Source organism: Dermochelys coriacea, chromosome 9 (genome assembly GCF_009764565.3).
Source record: "Dermochelys coriacea isolate rDerCor1 chromosome 9, rDerCor1.pri.v4, whole genome shotgun sequence".
Taxonomy (NCBI): domain Eukaryota; kingdom Metazoa; phylum Chordata; order Testudines; family Dermochelyidae; genus Dermochelys; species Dermochelys coriacea.
This window is the reverse complement of record NC_050076.1, coordinates 43,781,371-43,799,215: the sequence shown is the minus strand read 5'-3', so window position 1 is coordinate 43,799,215 and position 17,845 is coordinate 43,781,371. Positions and strand designations below refer to the sequence as shown.

Sequence of the window (17,845 nt, the reverse complement as noted above, 5' to 3'; positions counted from 1 at the left end):
TGTCCCGTTGTCCCATTAAGATTTTGTTAGTTGGAAAAGCCTTCATTTTTTTCAGAAATGTTCATCATCTATTGAATTACAAGTCTGACGAAGAGCGATCATGTTGAGTGAGACAGTCAACTCCCATAGGCTTGTGCAGTGTAATAATCTAAAGGCATGTAGGAATTTCTGTATTGTATATCTGCCTATTACAACCTAATTCATTTCATCCCCTCCTGACTAAAGAGCTATATTCCTCAGATGGGAGATCTCATGGCTACTAGCTTAGTAGGCTTTATTATAATGACTATGTAATCATAAGCAAAATGCATTAATTCAACCATGATCTAAAAGGCTGCCAGAACCTGCTAATGGTATTGGCAAATCAATCGTACTAGCCTATGGCTGGTTTATTGAAAATATGGTGGGGCTTCTGTTAACTGAACATCAGAGCAAGATTGTCTGTCTAATTGAATCTTATTGGGGGGATAAAAGGGAAATTAGGTAGTTTGCTGGAGTTAAGCCTTCCAGACAGACTTTTTGTTAATCAAGCATCTGTTATGAAGTGGATTTTTCAGATGTTTGGCAAAAAATGGAGTGCATTGGAGATTAGAATTTGTCTATGAAGTGAGAGTTAAGGCAGTTAGTACCTATTTATTAAACAAACAATTACTCAAAACATATCACCAGATTGTTGAAAAATGATCATTTTAATAGGATTTTTTAAAGTCTTTAGTTCTCTGTGAAATTCTGGTTTTCATTTAAAAAAATCAGTTTCAACCAACAGGAAAATTTTGTTGGAGAATTTTCATTTGGTCAAAAGAGCCATTTTTCATCAAAGTGTTTTTATGCTACATTACAGCTCCAAATGCTGACCTTCTCCATAGTTTCTAAAGTAATTCCTACTAATAGCACTCTAAAGTCTGCTCCCTATAAACTAGAGATGGGTGAATTCTGAAATATTAAATTACCCTTATGTGCACTGAAAAACTCTCAGTTGCTTCACTGTGGAATATTTCCTGTTGTTGTCTTCTTCTCCTCCCCCACCAAGGTTGGGGACAGGGTTGAATGGTGCATTACAACTGTCACAGGGTGATTGGCCCATTTAAGAGAGTTGGTCCAGTTCACCTGTGGCTAATTAGCTGCCTTATAGCAGGTACCTTGTGTCTGAAAACCTAAACTGTGTTAGGACAAGGAGGAAGAAGAGGCAGGAAGCTGGAGGTGAGAGTTCTCTGGAGCAAGCTGTATGAGCTTCTCTTGATTTCCCCTGAGAGAGTACAAGTTGGGAGTTTCTTGGAGGGGAAGAAGATCTGGCCCAGAGGAAGAATTGGGCAGAGCTGATAGTTCAGGACTGACCGGAGCTGGGGAACTCCACCAACTGGAAGTTTCTTGAGGCAATCCCTAGGTAAAGGGGAATATCTGTTTCAGCCAGGGGCAGAGGATGATTCTGGAGGAGCTTAGTAGGGGTGAAGGAGGCCTGCGGAATGGAACACTGCAGGAGCCCTGAGGTGAGAGTTGCCATGGAAGAGTTGTAAGAAATTTGGAGACTGATCAGTGGGGTGGAGGCCCTGGAGTAGGAGTGCAGGAGTCATGGAGTAGGGATTGTTGTTTCAGGTAGCTAGATGATTTGGAGGCGTGTGCGTGTGTGTTAGGACAGGCACAGGGACAACAGACTTGGTGAACTGCTGCCTCTTTAACTTTAGGAGTTATGAACAGTTTCAGTTTGAGGGACCTGGGAGTTGAGGCACACATTAATAAATGATGCGCCAAAACAGAGGTCCTGTTAGCCTGTGAGAAGAACTGCTTTCCTTTCCTGGGTGGGTGAGATGGCTGTTGGTCTTGTCTGTGAGGAAAGGAGGGGCAACTCAGTTGCCCCTTGAGACTGAAGAAGGGGAAACTGAGGCTGGATGCATATGTTGCACCAGGTCAGCCGTTTGAGGGTGTCTTGGTGGGGATGGACACTGTGACAGAAACTTTAACTGTCATCTCTAGATTTTTCACAATTAACCTCTCCGCTCTGGTTCTTAAGACCTCTAGTTTCTTATTCAAATTAAATTATGTATTTTCAGCTGTTATGACTACAGGTCATCCACCTTGAAGCTAGTGCAAGAATCTGTGGTGAATAAAGGGAATAACTGAAGAGTTTAAGGATGTTGGAGAAGTTAAATGACTTCTTTGTATTAGTTTCCACTGCAGAGGATAATGGGGAGATGCTTTCTTTTTTCAGATAGTAGATGAAGCACTGTCAGAGATTAAGGTGTCAAAAGAGGAGGTGGTGAAACAAATTGATGAATAAAGAGCAACAAGTCACCAGGACCAATATATAGTGGGACAATTCCTTCTACTTTTTTAGAGGTATTACTGGTTCCGGCAGCATTCCCCATCAAGTATAGGGAGCATGGTTCTTGTCTTCTACTTGTACTGTAAGCTCTATAAGATAGGGACCACATTTTGTTCTGTTTGTACAATGCCTAGTACTAGGGCATCCTCATCCATGACTCCTAGATGCTATGGGGATAAAAATAAAAAACCCTCTAAAACTGGACTGAATCTCTTAGTATTTCCACTGTACATCTAAGAGTTCCAAAGGAATTTTAAGAATGAATGTGCAATCCATCATTAAAAATCAACTACTGTACCAGAACACTGGTAAGGAGCAAATGCCATAGTTATGCGTTTTAAAACTCTTAGAAGTGATTCTAGAAATTACAGAGCAGTAAGTCTACCTCAGTATCGGATAACTTGATTGAAATGATCACTTAGAGATAACCATGGTGTAATTATTTTTTTTCCTTAAGTAACAGACAATCATGCCTTCTAACCTACTATATTTCTTTGTCTATGATTTTGTTGTCATATTTAAAGGAGAACCAATGAATATAATTAACGAGGGAGATTTTCCCTAGCAATTTAGGCCCCAAACTTTCATTGAAAGTCAATGGAAATTGGGTGCTTAGCTATCTTCAGTGGCCTTTGAAAATCTCCAGCTATAAGTCCCCGATGGAGCTCTTCAAGAAACGAAGTAGTCATGGGGTGAGAGGTAAAATACTGTAATGGATTAGAAATTAGCTCAGAGAAATCAGAGTAGAAATAAATGGTCAACTTTCAGCAGGACTAAAGTTAATAGTAGGGTGCCACAAAGGCTCTGCACTTGTACCAGCATTATTTAATCCAAAAAGGGGGATAAATAATGAGGTGGCAAAACTTGCAGAAGACGCATCCACTTCTTACTGCAGCTAGAGCTGGCCTTGAGAAACTTCACAGGGAGTTGTCAAAGCCAGGTGAGTGGGTATTATGCTAGTGCTGAAAAAGTCATCTCTGACAAATGCACATAGAATGGAATTCTTTGAACTACTCATGCACACTGCTGGATTCTAAATAACTATGACCACTGTGGGAAGAAGGGGTGGAGGCATGGCTGTCACTGTGGACAGGTCAATGACAGCCTGTTCGATGCAAAAGATAAATTGAGTTGTGGGTGTGTAAGTCATGGGACAGAACTTAGTACTGAAAATATTTAATGCCATTCTTGGAACTGATGGCATACCCTGATTGGGAATAATTTATACAGTTCAGGACATTCTCTTAAAGTTACAGCTGAACTAGAAAGGGTTCAGAGACATTAAATGGCCTTAAAAAGCAACACAATTTAAAAAGGTAAATTGTATTATTCTAGGTATTGACCAGTGGAACTTAGTGCCTCAAACTGCTATTGAGGGTCAGAGCTTAGTAGGGTTCAAAAAAGGATTAGAGACTTATGTTTTTATAATCCACATCTCCAGTTAGATTAGATGGGATAATGGGGTTTAAGAGAGGAAACCCTCATACTTCAGAGCATGAGCCAATCATTAACTGATTGGTTTCAGAGTAGCAGTCGAGTTAGTCTGTATTCACAAAAAGAAAAGGAGTACTTGTGGCACCTTAGAGACTAACAAATTTATTTGAGCATAAGCTTTCGTGAGCTACAGCTCACTTCATCGGATGCATCTCACTTCATCGAGAGCTGTAGCTCACGAAAGCTTATGCTCAAATAAATGTGTTAGTCTCTAAGGTGCCACATGTACTCCTTTTCTATTAACTGATTGGGGGTTGGAAGAAACTTTCTTTATGGGCAGGTTATTCCATAGTTGTCCATGTTGGGCATTTATTGGATCTTCTCCTGAAGCAGCTGGTTCTGGCCACTGTCAGAGACAGGACATGGGACTAGATCAACACATGTTCTGACATTGCAATTCCTACCATGTGTTCCTATGTAACCATCACACTTCGTGAATCTGAGTGTCCCTGAAAAGCTCCCCCTGGTGGATTTCTCTTGAATAAGGATGGTATTTTCAATCTAAGATTTTTGTCAATGCCAGGAACACTCCAATTCCTTTTTGGCAGAAAAGACCAGTTACATCAGAGTGACACCTCTGCAGCCTTTTATCTTTGAATTTTTCAAAGAATAATGGAAAGTAAATGACAACAGGGCAAGATGACAGCTTGGTGAATAGTGAAATAATATCTTTGTACATTCTACTGAATTCCTAATCAAGTGGATTTGAATAAGCTTGCACCCCCTCTGTCTTTCTGGAAAGAGGCATAAGCTACACTTATATTTGTACAAGGGAAGCCTGTTTAAGGGAAGCTTCCTTTAACAGGTGTTTAAAAGGGACAGTTTAGGGTGTGTCAGCACTCTCTCTTCAGAAACCGGTCCATGCATATACAGGTGTGCAAAATTAAGATCCATGACTAGGGGAAAGAAATTGGACTAATAAATACAGCTTAATGGAAATGTCCAAGGCCATTCTTATTTCTGTAGAGGGGCAGATGTGCAGTGTTCCCCAAACCCTGGCTAGAAATGAGTCCCAGGGTCTGAGCCAAGCTCAAACCAAGGCCATGCTTAGGGTCCCAGCTGCTTGAGTCACAGAAGAGCAGTGTCTCTGCTTTCTTTAATAACTTACAAACCCATGCCTGTAAGGATGCAAAAACAGGCTCAAAAATGTGACCCAAATCTAAGACTTTGTAGGCAAAAGCATCAACCCCCTAGTACAGGCAGTTTAGCTTATTCCAGTTCAGCAAAAAAAGCTATAGTGTCATGAAGTGCCTTATATGGGTACAACTGCATCCTCACTGTGGCTTTGACTGGCATAGCTCTGTTGTCAGAAAATAACACCCCTTACTGACATAGTTATGCTAGTGAAACTTAAGTGTAAATGTAAGGTTCTTCCCTACAATCTTGGCTAGAGCTCTGGGAAGGAAGCAAATTTCACAAAACAGGCAATATGTAGCTACACCTTTCATAATTAGGACTAGCCGGAACCCTGACAAATAGTTGTTCAGTGACCCAGACAAGTATCTACTTTCCCTTGATAGTTGCCCACATCACATGCAATTTACTGTGTGGTGAGGTGAGAAAGCGAATTCTAAATCTTTGCCATGATAGTCATGGCAAAGGGAACGGAATCCTCCATTGTAGTGTGTTGGCCTTGCTGCAGGAATTGTGACAGAGCTTAATAACTGAAACCACTTAGAAAACGTTTGTTTTTTAGTGTCCTAAGTTGTCTCCCATTGTTTATTACCTAATTATTACAAATACATGAAATGTAGATCGCTGTAATCTCCAGAGGCAAAAGGAGGCTCACTAATGTTGTTGAATAATATGCGGTCATTAAATGCTCCTTTGAAGAGTTTTCACAACACAAGCACTTCAAGGTCATTATCAAAATGTATTTTTGAATACAGTGTGGCTGCTTGGGCTCAACGCACTTGAGGTGAAGGACTAGGCCAGTCTCTTCTCACTCTCAGGAAAAAGTACAATTAATCCTCAAACAAAATACATTGTATACAATGAAACCTAACACTAAACAACTCCTTTCTGTGCCTTGCTTTCCAATTCCCCCAGAGAATGGCACACAATCAGCAGAAAGAGACTTGTGTTTGAAGTTGAGCCCAATCCTTTTATGACTGGGTGTTTGGCCATTGATTTAGATAGAAGCAGGATCAGAAAGACACTTTCAAAGGACATCTTAACTGCTGTACTGTTTATAAGTGTAACAGTTTCCATAGGAAAAAACCCTAATTTAATTTGCAAATGAACATTCCAGAGTGCAACTCAGGTGCACCTTTTGCACTTACAAACCAGAAATCTTTACATCTATTGTAGTTGCACTTGTGGATCTTTCAAAATCTGGTACACACTTGAAATTAAGGGTATATTTATAAATGATCAGTAGAAGCTGTAATGAATGGTTAACCCTGAGCTGGTGTAAACTGGAATAGCTTCATTGGTATCAATGGAACTACTCACTGAAAGAAATGTTTGGAGCTTCAGTTCCAACTTTTGTATTCAACTCTTAATTCAGATATGCACGGCAGATCACACGATTTTCAAATGCACGTAAAAGGGCATAATGAATGCATCTGAATGATAACTTGTATTTGTGAATAATATATTTGACTGAAAGTCACTGTCTGAGTTAATTGACAACCCTTATTTGTACATGCAGTCAATCCTTTCCCACGCAAATAAGGGCTTGCAGGATTAGGCACTAAATAATGATCCATAATGCAGTTTGGTGCTACACAAGCCAATGTACAATGCCAAATGAGATGCTAAGGGAACAACAAATGAATACTTTTATGGAGATGCTGGACTCACTTAGAGTTGGTATTAAGAATGTATGTACACTGATAGATTCCAATATTCTCATCCTGCTTATGTAGATAGGAATAATTGTATTTCCCATATAAACTGTTATTTAGTATAAACAGCCTTGATAAACTAAAAACTTATTTATCGATTCTTGTGTCATCAAGCCAGTGCCTTTTCTTTGCCCAATATTTCATAAAGGGAAACAGATCACAGAAGTGTTACTCCAGCAGTTGCTTGAGGTTATTCAGCTATGAAGCAAACTAATTAGTTTTCTTTTTTTCAGTCGGCTGGCCCAGTTTCACAAGTGAACAGTCTCCAGCAATAACATTTCAACAGACTGTCCTCTTTACAGTGACAGAGCTTCAATTTATGATTTTTTTCCCCCTGAAATAAGCCAAGAATTCAACACAGAGTTTCTAGCAGCAGTCTTGACTGGGGCTCAGCAAACTGAGATTTGCCTATGCTGTTTTGAATCTGACACAGTATGAACTGTTTTTTTTTTTCAATTTCTGATTAAAATTTCTGAGTATACCCCTACATGCTGGCTTAGCCTGCCTCAGAAGATGCTCAGATACTAAGGCAATGAGTGCAGTACAAGCATCTGGATAGCGTACAGTGATAGGGCTCTCATCTGTGAGTTAAAGAGCACCTGATATATATCTTAATATAACTTCTTAGACACCTCACTGGTCCCCTGAGTATTCTGTGCTACAGAAACATACCATCTTTAGGACCAGATTGTTTCACCCTTGTGCAAGTGCACTGAGAGGTTGGGAGACAAGGGGCTACAGCCATATATGATCCACAAGTGTCAGGCACAGTTATGATCCCTGTGTACACTCAGTCTTCCTTGCGGCATAAGCCTCTGCAGTGAGGCAGGGATGTTGCCCCATCTCTGACTGAAGCAGTGATGGAAGAGCTGGCCAGATATGCTAGATGGAACATGCCACTCCAATATACAGGATGATGCTGGAGGCACACTTCCTCTGTGCTCCCTGGACCTCCATATGAGACTGTCTCCAGGTAGCACAATTCTTCTGATAGCTCCTCCAGGTCAAGCCAGAGTCTTCAAAGCACAATCTGCCCCTTGGCCTCTCTTGTGCCATGCCACCAGCCCTTATTCAGGGATGGAAGTGAAACCAAGGGGGCAGTATCAAAGGGCATATTTTGAAAGTGACATAGTTCACTATGAAGACACAATCACATTTACATAGACATTACCTTGCATTATATACTAGTATCTTGACATGCTGGCTTCAGCATATGCTGCCATTATGGAGGATTTTACTTTTTGGCAATATGAGCATATGGGACTACGTTCTTTCCTTTATAATGTTTAGTATGTCATGATTGTTATGGACCTGAGCCTGCAAACAATATCATTAGGAGTTTACCCATTGACTCCAGTGGAAACAGAACTAGTTCCCTTAGATAATCATTTTTATATCATTTGTGTCACTCTAATATTCATAGTCCATTCGATGCTTTTCCCCTTGATAGCTCTCATTTTGTCATGATGGGGCCTGGGCAGTCTGACCTAGCGGTCAGAGCAGGAGTCTGTAGTCAGACCGGGTCAGATACCAGGCAAGCCAGAAGGCCAGAGTCCAACGCAAGTCAGAGGGCAAAACTGAGAGTCAGATGTCAGGAGGCAGATAGGGTCAAGTTACCAGGAGAGCGGTAGCAAGGATCAGGTATTGCAGAGGAAGCAGTCCTAAGCAGGGAAATCCTAGTTGCATGGACAACTCCTGGTCCTGTGCTGGGTTTATATGGAAGTGGTGAACTAATCAGGACCCTGACTCTTCTGCCAATGGGATTCCAGGACTGGAATGCTCTGTCAGGGTTTAGCTTCTATTTTGGCAACTGTTAGCAGGGCCCTGAGTAGCAGGTTGGAACCTGTTAGCTCCTAGTTCCTGACACATCTCCATTATTTCTCATTTTCACTTGCTTCTGTATAGTGGCTGTCACCTTCTTCCAGTGTGTGAGAGAACATGCTTTGTCTTATTTTTCTCTGTGCTCTTGCTGAGAGCTTTTGAAGCTACGGCCATCTAGGTGTAGAATCCTTTGGAATGTGTGGTGTATTAACTCCAATGATGGAGAAAAATCTTTCTGCCAGACCACTTTGTGGAGATATGATACTATTCCTCAGCCTAATCGTTTCTAACTGTGGTTTGAGCTGCATGGATAGGTGTGGGTATCTAACTTTTTAAATTTTGTATTAAACTTCATTGAAACTTTATGTAACTTCAGTATGAATAATTGCCTTGGGAAATTCTGGGGCTGAACTGTTCACACATGTGGATTTGCCTAGCTAAATGTCTATCCAAGTATTGGAAGTCATTAGGGGAAACTGAGGCCTATCTCAAATGTGGTTTGGAGTTCTTTAAGACTAATGGCTAGTCATGCAAGATTGGAAGGAGGTAATTGGTGAGGAAACTGTCTGTTGTCTCTTACCTGATGTAAGCTGGAATGAAGGATGCAATCCACTATGCACAAAGACAATGAATTTCTACTATACAAAGTAAGTGGTGTTCATATTAGGTTAGATCAAATCATCTAAATTCTGGGGCTGGCTTAGTGGCACTTTTTTTTGTAGTGAAGTGCTACATAAGTATCAATTTGATTAACCAACTTTTATGACTTTGGTTTCTACCCCTTGCCAAATAAACTTTGCTTTTTAAATAATGTAACTGGAATGGGAGATACAAAGTGGTGTACTCATTGTTACTGGAAAGCCCCAGGAAAGGGAAACCAGATTTCTAGCCCTTAAGAGGCTGAGTATGCTATGGTGACTAGGCCCTTTAAGAGGGGTCAGGGCCAATGCACCTTTGACTAGTCAGCTGACCCAAATTAGGTTTAAAAGAGGCACCTGGAGCCATAGGGAAGGAAGATCTAGTGAGTCAGTGTGCTGCAAGGGCATGGCATGGCATGGCATGGGGCAGGGCAGGGCAGGGCAGGGCAGGGCAGGAGAAAGCCCCGGGTGGTAGTGCTCCGTGAACAGAACCCAGAAGATTCCTGCAAAGAGCTCCTGAGAGGTGAAGAGGAAAATCCTCAGGGAACTGAAGCCCAGAGTGGACTGAGGAGATGGGTTTTGTTAATATTGCTTATTTTTGGAAAACAAAACTGCCTGGGAAAATACTCTGGGGCCTGTACTGGTGGGTTCTCTGTGAGCTGTGGAGAAGGCCTGCTTGTTTCATCTATCAGTGTGAATATAAGGGTTAAGATTTTCAAAAGTGACTAATTATATTGGGTGTCCAATCTGAGACACCTTAAATGGGCCTGATTTTCAGAGAGAATGTGTTCAGCACTTTCTGGAAAGTAGGTCCTCTGATTGGGATCCCTGGGGTGCAGCCTGGGACTGTGAGACTGCTGTGCCCCTTTATCTCTCCAGCCTGGGCTGTCTCTCTCACAATGCTTTGCTAGTGAAAAGCAGCAAACCCCTCCAGGTGCTGTGATCACTCGGCACAACAGCATGTGGTGCCCCCTCACACAGCTTTATTGCAAGAATGGTCCCAGAGCCAGTCATGAATCACACAGAGAAAGGCACCAGAGCTAAATCCCCTCCCAGCACTGTACCTCAAGAATATATCATCTTGAACTGCTCAAGACGAGCAGTGCAAATTTATTAATTGGTTCACCACTTCATCAGTGGAACGTGGACATACTCTAGCCTTTGTAAAACCTGAGCACATTTACAATTCACTTCAGGCAAACTCACTGGTAAAGATAAACAGTAAAAGAAGTTTGATTAGATTTTAAGTGACATTAAGTGATAAGCAAAAAGTCATTTAGTTACCAAAAGAAATAAAATATAAGCACGTAGTCTAAACTCTCAACCCTATTAGACTGGGCAACAACTAGACTAAGCAGTTTTTCTCACCCCACTAGATATTGCAGTTCGTAGTATATAGATTTGTCCCTTAAAATCTGGGCAAGTCCCCTCAGTTGGAATCTTCAGAGTGTCCTTGTTGCTTGCAGCTTAGGTAGGTGAAGGAGTAAGGTCCAGCATGGGCCCCTTGTGTTTGGTTTTATACCCTCAGTCCATGTGTTTGGAAAACACAAGTCCAGGCATGTCTGGGTGCATTGCTGAGTCTCCAGGCAAAGCTGAGCAATTCCTCTGGTGTGGCCTCATGCAAGTGAGTCATTGCATTGTAGCTACCTTGCTGTACAATGGTTGTTGATGGGTTGATTACCACCCCATCCGGGTGTGGCTACTTTCCTTGCAGTTGCCTCTGGGGAGCTAATATCTTGCTGATTCCCCAGCTTACAGCATGTTTTAGTGACCACCATACAATACAATTCTCATAACTTCATATGCAATAATGAAATACATATATGGATAGAGAAATGACTTTCAGCAGATCATAACCTTTCCCCTGATACCTTACAAGGCATGCTTTATATGTGAGATCATGATATATAAAAATAAGGAATATGGGGGTTCCAGGATGCTGCCCCAAGCTATAGAATGTCACGGGTCCTTTTTAAGGTGTCTGGAGTTGGGCAACCAAAAACCAAGGCACCCAAAATCACTAGCCACTTTTAGAAAATTTTGGTTTTGGTCAATTGAACAAAGTGGCTAGTGGGACGTCCTACTCCGTTTATCTCACAAAGAAGCTGGGATAAGTTAGCATGAGAACAAGGACAGAAAAATGACATGAGGGCACCAGGCTAGCTTGTACACTTGACAAATAACTGTTATGTTCTGTGATGATCTACTGGCAGTGATGGCTCATCCAAGTATTCCAGTATAGCAAAGACAGTCACAACACACTCCTCTCCATCATGTCAGTCATCTTACAGCTGGGCTAGGAGGGGAAATGTACTGAAGGTCAACCAAAGAATATCTCAGTGTACACTAGTGAATATTTGAGTGTAACATTTAAAAAGCCCAATTATGTGATGCCTAAACTGTTCTTCAAATGTATTACACTAAATCTATAAAAATACTGATTAATACCAAAACCAAGTAAATATGAATACAGTGTTGATATTTCAAAATAATGTACTCTTCAGCAATAGCTAGTGGGCCACATGCCTAGGTGGTGTAAATGTGTATACCATCATTGGCTTCAGTGGAAATATGTCAATTTATACCAACTGAGGCTCTGGCCTATTATGTATATTTTAAGGCTATACACCCCCAACCAGGTAGGATAATGGATGCATTCAATCATAATTAGTATGTACTTTAGTCTTCTGTCTTCTACTTCCTTAGAATCATCTGAGTAAGATGATCTAGGTAACTATCTGATACTTTTCCATTACATCAACAGTACTTTTTCCTATTTTCCCATCTTATTACTCAGAAGTTCATATTTGCTGGTGAAAATGTTATTGGTGGTCTTGTGATTGGTTTTAACTTTTAGAGGAAATTGATTGCTTCCCTTACAGTTCAAGGAGTACTTGTGGCACCTTAGAGACTAACAAATTTATTTGAGCATAAGCTTTCGTGAGCTACAGCTCACTTCAAAGGATGCATTCGGTGGAAAATAATGCATCTGATGAAGTGAGCTGTAGCTCACGAAAGCTTGTGCTCAAATAAATTTGTTAGTCTCTAAGGTGCCGCAAGTACTCCTTTTCTTTTTTGCGAATGCAGACTAACACGGCTGCTACTCTGAAACCTTACAGTTCAAGAGTGCATTTGTTGGAAAGGCTTCCTCTTTAACCTTCACCTATTTCTATTGCTTGGAGAATTTTTATTCTACAGACACCCCTTATTTTATCCATTCTCTTCTCTAGATCAAAATTATTGAACTCTGACAAAAATGGCAAAGTTAGAACAAAGAGAGCAGGACAGATAAGGTCAGATGTATTTAGAAATACAATGAGCCAGATTAGCAAGAGGAAATATAAAGGCTACCTGCTGAACTAAACATCCCCCATGTGGACTTATGATACTTTAGAAAGAAACCCAAGTTAGCCTTAACTCTGTGTTGAACTTGGTGATTTAAATGGCCATCTCCTTTCTAATTTGGCCTGTTTAATTCACATTATTTTGTATGTACCAATAATATTCACTTTTTACTGTTTTAGTCTTTCTGCACTGAAGATGGGCTTGTAATTAAAGCACTACATCAGGACTTAGAAGATGTGGATGTAATTACAATTTTTTTCTACAGACTCCCTGTGTGACCATGAACATGTCACATGATCACCCTGTGCTTCAATTTCCCATGGGCAAAATTGGGATAATCTTCTACCCTTTGTTACTTATCTATTTAGATTCTGAACTTTGACATGGACTGGCACTTACTATTTGAATTACAGTAGCCCCTAATCTCCTTCCCACTGCCACTTATTCTTGCTCACACTCCTGAGTTTATTCTAAAACTAGCAAATTGCACACATATCTTAATGTTTTGTAGGCTTCATCTTACCCTTCCTTCCCCTCTCCCGCCTTCAGTGTCACAACTTCTTGACCAAATTTCCAACAGTGTTTGATTTCCAAATAAGCCCCCTGGAGTGTATCAAATGCAGACGGTCCACAGGAAGGCTGTGGAGGAAACTGTATGCAACTTCCCTGTGCTGGAGTGGCAGAGAGGAAACAGGAAACCAACAAGACCACTCAGCCTTGTTACCTGGGACTTGACTCAGCCCTCTGGAGAGCCATACTACCAGGCAGTATATAAATCTCGCTGCTGCTTCCTGCATAGTCGCTCTAGGTCCAGCCTTTCCTCTCCATCCATACAGCTAAAAATCTCATCCAGGCCTCCATCTTGTGTCTTGATTACTGCATCCCCATCCTCTCTGGTTTTGAGAAATCTCATCTTATCCCATTCAAAAAGTTCTGCAGAGATCATTACCTTGGTCTATCAGTTTAACCATATCACTTCTTCCTTTGTTTCCTGGACTCCTCTTCAACACATCAAACATGAACTTCTTGTCTTCACTTTTAAGGCCCTTCTCTGCATACCCCACCTTACCTATTGCCTCTGATATGCTGCTGAGATGACAGTTCCCTTCTTCATTGTGCAGATCATGCTAGACTTGAGGTGCCCATTTGTAAAAAAAAATTTCCTACAAACACCTCCATGTTTTCTCTCCTGCCAGCCTTTATGCATGGGAGCAGCTCCCCAGAAATACCTCCCCCCGGAGCCTTTGTCATCCTCTGACTTCCTCCTTAAAGCTCTCCTCTGCCGTGTCATCTATGGAAAGCTTGGTAATGGCTTGGCAGTTGGTGTGGGGTGACTGCTGCGTATCACACTGACCTTTGTCTCACTATTGCCTTGCACTCCCCTTATCTTTTTCTCATATGCACCTGCAGGATGGGGCCATTTTTGTAAAGTACCTTGCATGATGGGACCGGAGCATCTAGGCACTGCCATAATAGAAATAATAAACGATAACATGGCTAGAGGAGCAGTTGGATATACTGATTTGTCCCTGGTATAGGTAGTGCTGCTCCCAAAGAAGTGCATCCGATGAAGTGAGCTGTAGCTCACGAAAGCTTATGCTCAAATAAATTTGTTAGTCTCTAAGGTGCCACAAGTACTCCTTTTCTTTTTTCAGAAGTTTTGGGGTAGCTAGGGCTAAATTTGGAACCAGGAGTGTAGAGGATTGTGCAGATGTACAAGTGTGTGAATCAGGGCTCCTTCATTTAACAGTGTTGTGCGGATTTCTGCTATGCTCACCTCCTGCCACCTCAGTGTGTAACTTACACTACACTGTGCAGACTCGATGGATACCAAACTGATAAAACTTGCACTGGTTTACATCAAATGAGAAACACACCTGCCGGGCTAACAGCAATGCAAAGCCCAGCTATGTGGGGTGGAAAATCACAGCAGCACTTGGAAAACACTGCTCCGTAAGGGGCAAGCCAACACGCTGGAAGGGGAGGAGCATGACTAGCGTGTCGGCGTGCTGTGCTGACTTGCCACATCCAGAGGCAGCGGAGAGGTGCAAACCATGTGGGGGAGCTCAAGATTATGCACATCACATGCCCATTGCACCAGCAGGAATGATGTGAACACTGTACCTTTAAGGAACATATATGCAGAACAGTAGTCATTAACATCCTCAGTGGCCTAATGGACAGAGTGCTGGACTGGGACTTGAAAGACCCTTTTGGATTTTATTCCTGACTCTGCCACTAGCCTGCTGGTGACCTTTGGTAAGTCCCTTCTCCTCTCTGAGATTCCATTTTCTTATCTTAAAATGGGATTAATGATCCTGACTGACCTCCTTTTGTACAGGGCTCTGGAACTGGGATCTGAGTTACTATAGAAAATTCTTTCCTGGGTATCTGGCTGGTGAATCTTGCCCATGTGCTCAGGGTTTGGCTGATTGCCATGTTTGGGGTCGGGAGGGAGTTTTCCTCCAGGGCAGATTGGAGAGGCCCTGGAGGTTTTTTTGCCTTCCTCTGTAGCATGGGGCATGGTTGACTGGAGGGAGGCTTCTCTGCTCCTTGAAGTTTTGAACCATGATTTGAGGACTTCAATAGCTCAGACATGGGTGAGGTTTTTCATAGGAGTGGTGGGTGACATTCTGTGGCCTGCGCTGTGCAGGAGGTCGGACTAGATGATCAGAGTGGTCCCTTCTGACCTTAGTATCTATGAATCTATGAATCTATAAACTGACTGATGAAAAGCGCTATATAAGAGCTAGATATTTATGCAGCACAAGTTAGTGGGTGCTAGGTAAGTTCTCTTCACTCACATGGGGTTGAAATGTGGACCTATAGAACATGATGAGTTCTCCCAGCCCATGAGACCTGGGGAGATGGAATGTCTGTATGAAAACTGAATACGAGTATAAATACTGCAGTCACTAGCTTTCCTGTCAAGGAGAGCATGTGTGTTTGAAACAGCTAAGAGAATGTATTGGCTTTTTCACAAGGGACTTTTGGATGCCTAAATTCACAGCAGTCTATTTAAAAGGTAAATGAACTCTCATATTTTAGAGGCTGCCTGAACTCTCAAGGGAAAGAGCAGCCCCTTTCCCCTAATATATTTCATAACTAGAATATATTCCAAGTGACCTTTAACACCTTCTACTAGGAGATTGCTGGCTCAAACAAATAGGAGGGATGTTTAAATAATTGGCTGTGAGAGAGAAATGTTTCTCACCTCTGGGTCCTGACTGGCAAGTCACTCGGGTCATTCTTGTGAATTTGAGAGGGAGAAAGGTACTGGAAATGTGACTGAGGCATAAACACCACGTTTAAAGTGAAAAGTAAGGAAGCAGCAGGGATTTCTTTTGATCCAGGCTCAAAAGTTAAGATACAAGAGTTTTAACCATTTAAATGTATGGGTGCTGCTAATATATATTTATTATCTAAATTCTAATATGCAATCAATCTGATGAAACATGTCAAAGTTTGGTTATGTTCTGATGTATAAGTTTGAACCTTGGTGGCTTTTCAATGTAGCTAAACAGATAAGGATATATTCCAGAGATATCTTACCCTTAGTTATACAAGGGTTTAAAAACCAGGCTAGGAAGAATAGGAATATTGGATATAAAAGGGGAGGGAGAGACTAATAGATGATGAAATTACGATAAAGCGGGTGCATAACTAACTGGAAAAACTATACTTGGAGTAGTTATCTGTGCTACGCTGTCCAACTGGGAGGAGATATTTAATGGAGTCCCACAGGTGTCTGTCCTGGATCTGGGACTATTATTTTCATTAATGACCTTGAAGAATGGAGTGGAGGGCATGCTTATAAAATTTGTGGATGACATCAAGCTAAGAGGGATTACAAGCACTCTGGTGGACAGGATCATGGTTCAAAATGACCTTAATAAATTTGGAGAATTTGGTCTGAAAACAACAAGATGAAATTCAATAAAGACAAGTGCAAAGTACTGCATTTAAGAAGGGAAAAATCAAATGCACAACTATATAATGGGGAATAACTGGCTAGGCAGTAGTACTGCACAAAAAGATCTGGGGGTTACAGTGGATCTCAGATTGAAGAAGTCAACAATGTGACGTAATTGTAAAAAAGGCTAATATTATAGTATACAAGAGCTGGGAGGTAACAGTCCCGGTACACTTGGCACTGGTGAGTATTTAAGAAAGATGTTGACACACTGGAGAGAGTCCAGAGGAGATAAACAAAAATGATAAAAGATTTAGAAACCTTGACCTATGATGAAAAGTGTGTTGTTTTTTTTTTTAAACGAGGCATGTTTAGTCTTAAGAAAATTAGTTTTGGAGGGTGGGGAGAACCTGATGATGATCTTCAAGTATGTTAAGGGCTGTTATAAAGGGGACAGATCAATATTTCTCCATGTCCACTGATCTATAACCTTAACTAAGAAGGAAAGAACAAACTGAGTAAAGACTAGTACGTGTGTGTGGTGGGGGGAGGGAGGAGGTGGACTTTGGTGAATATACACTTGAAATGTGACATGAATTTGCTTTATCCATTCTTGCACCTTTTTCCCTCCAGTTTATTGCCAAATATTGCTTGTGGATGCTGTCCCTTGCAAAGCACATTAATATTCTCCCAGCAGCTCAGACTTAAGTGTGGAAAGGTGGGTGAAGTGAAAAAATAAAATTCTGTAGTGAAGTGATAGACTCAGTCAATGTACCATCTTTAAAAATGCAGTGAAGAGCTCCAGGAGACGGAAAGACGTGCTGCTGTGCCAAAGAAAGTAGCCTTCATTCTTCCAACTAATTAATCATTAACGAACAGTGGTGGGTGGAAACTTCTTACTCAATGGGAATTTCTTATGCCCCAATAAACATAACCAGGGCAATTCTCAAAGTAAAATTGAGTCTTTTCTGTCCTTCCCTACAGCAACTCCGAGTTTCCTCCCCTTAAGGCCCCTCCCTTTTCTGTTCCATGTGGCACAAAAAAAATCCACAGTGGGATAGTTAATGTTGAAACTGAAGTGTCATTGGGCTTCAGAGGTCTGGCTCCAAGGATATTAGGAGGGGACATGGACTCTGCACCCCAGAGTTACTGTTTCAGGCTGTGTGCAGACTTGAACAAACATTATGATATCTGTTTGCACTCGGTTCACTGTTGGAAGGTTATCTCTGCAGCTAAGAAGGCTAGAAAAAAATTTTAAATGAAAGCTAAGGTTCTGTAGAACACAAGTATATAATGCAAGTCGCATAATTATGCCCTCAGGCTGTGTGTTTCACACCACTGATTTAAAGACTCCAGATGATGGACAATTTATCACATCCCTTAGCAATCCATTCCGATGGTTGAGTACCATTGCTGTTAGCGATTTTCACATTATCTCAAGTTTGATTATTGCTGACTTCGACTG

The 17,845-nt window shown here is 41.4% G+C and overlaps 1 long non-coding RNA gene across 1 annotated transcript in view; it reads left to right on the top strand.

The window, feature by feature from the left end:
• Positions 1–355: 355 nt before the first annotated feature.
• Positions 356–17,845, top strand: part of LOC122455891 — a 106,813-nt gene continuing 89,323 nt past the window's right edge. Inside the window, exons 1-3 of the long non-coding RNA XR_006274399.1 lie at positions 356–1,384; positions 2,207–2,334; positions 6,897–9,815. This is a non-coding gene — a long non-coding RNA (uncharacterized LOC122455891). The remainder of the gene's footprint in view (positions 1,385–2,206; positions 2,335–6,896; positions 9,816–17,845) is intronic.